Source organism: Orycteropus afer, unplaced genomic scaffold (genome assembly GCF_000298275.1).
Source record: "Orycteropus afer afer isolate SDZICR_OR568_19922 unplaced genomic scaffold, OryAfe1.0 scaffold01594, whole genome shotgun sequence".
Lineage (NCBI taxonomy): Eukaryota > Metazoa > Chordata > Mammalia > Tubulidentata > Orycteropodidae > Orycteropus > Orycteropus afer.
In genome coordinates this window covers 51,206-53,088 of record NW_006923181.1, presented here as the reverse complement: position 1 = coordinate 53,088, position 1,883 = coordinate 51,206, and the positions used below count along the sequence as shown (strand labels likewise).

Sequence of the window (1,883 nt, the reverse complement as noted above, 5' to 3'; positions counted from 1 at the left end):
ATGAATGAGGGACAGCTGGTATATGGTATATTTTGCTAAAAAAGATCCCAGAATGATGATCCCACTCAATACCACTCTATTTCACCCCTATTCTTTCTTCCTTCTCGGCATTCCTGGGCTGGAACATGTACATATCTGGATTGCCTTCCCTTTCTGTGCTGTGTATCTGACAGCTGTCCTTGGAAATATCTGCATACTTTTTGTAATTCAGACTGAGAGTAACCTTCATCAACCCATGTTCTGCTTCCTGGCCATTCTGTCTTCTATCGATCTGGGATTATCCACATCCACCATCCCCCAAATGCTTGGTATCTTCTGGTTCAACCTAAGAGAAATCTCCTTTGAGGGCTGCCTGATCCAGATGTGCTTCATCCACCTGTGCACCAGCATGGAGTCAGCTGTGCTTGTGGCCATGGCCTTTGATCATTATGTGGCCATCTATAACCCTCTTCGCTACACACTGCTGCTGACAAACAAGGTGGTGTTCATCATTGCATTGGTAGTCCTACTAAGACCTTTGTTTTTTGCCATACCCTTTGTTCTACTCATCTTACGCTTGCCATTTTGTGGACATAATATTATCCCTCACACTTATTGTGAGCACATGAGCATTACACTCCTGTCCTGTGCGAACATCACAATCAATATAATCTATGGTTTATGTGCTATTTCTATTCTGGTTTTTGATATCATAGCCATTGTCATTTCTTATGTCCAGATCCTTTGTGCTGTCTTCTGACTCCCTTCTCATGATGCTCGGCTGAAAGCTCTCAGCACTTGTATGTGTCATGTTGGCTTTCTACACACCTGCATTTTTTTCATTCATGACCCACAGGTTTGGCCATAACATACCACGTTACATTCATATCCTTCATTCTAATTTCTATGTGGTCATTCCACCTGCTCTGAATCCTGTAATTTACGGTGTCAGAACTAAGCAGATTAGAGAACAGGTGGTGAAATATTTTTTAAGAAATAAAACATAAAAGAGTGACACTGCTTCTCTATGTTCAAAATGAGAGGAAAAATTTAGAAGACATTTTGGACCATGTTGGAGGAGATCTAAGGAGCTCTGGTGGTGCAGTGCCTAAGACATTTGACTGCAAAGCAAAAGGTTGGTCTTTCAAACCTACGAGCCACTTCATGGAAGGAAGACTGGGTAATCTACTTCCGTAACGATTTACCACCTCAGAAACCCAAAGGGGGTTGCTATGAGTCAGAATCGACTCGATGGCAATGAGTTTGTTTTGGTATGTTTTTTGGGGGAAGGCGGGTAAGGGAAGATGTCTATCTATGGCAAATCTTTGATTTGTAGTCTTTTTTCAAACTCAGAACTACAAGGACATGTCCTTACCAAATGCATGAATGCACTTGTTTTATACTTTCTCATTGTTTGAAAATAATAAAAATTTGTTGTGTATAAGAAAACTAGCCCATTGTTCTACTTCCCATATGACAAAGCACATCACATTCCCCAGTCACGGTGAGTTTAAAATGAAACCAAGTGAAATAAATGAACAAAAAATTGTAAAGCACACCATATGCTGAGTTTAAACAAAATAGTGTGTCATTCTGACTGGCACTGGTCCTGAAAATTATAAACACTGGACTATTCCTCATATACCTAGACTCTTTTTCAAAAAGAAGGTTATGCTTAACTTTACCATGTCAATGTCTAAAGATATGGTATGCCACTGTGAGTATGATAATAATTTCAGCATGAAGACAATCATATAAATTTGGTAATCTTAGTAAACATGTAGTCTTTAATACTTGAAAGATGTGTTTCGTCATTTATTTGATAGGCCAAGTCTTATGAATTTTGACTATCTGGAATTTCTTTTCAATCAAATTATTCTTTTTCTAAAAGATTTTCTTTCTGT

At 38.8% G+C, this 1,883-nt stretch overlaps 1 pseudogene; it reads left to right on the top strand.

Moving 5' to 3' along the window:
* On the top strand, positions 1-986 carry LOC103213325 (annotated as a pseudogene).
* Positions 987-1,883: the final 897 nt, after the last annotated feature.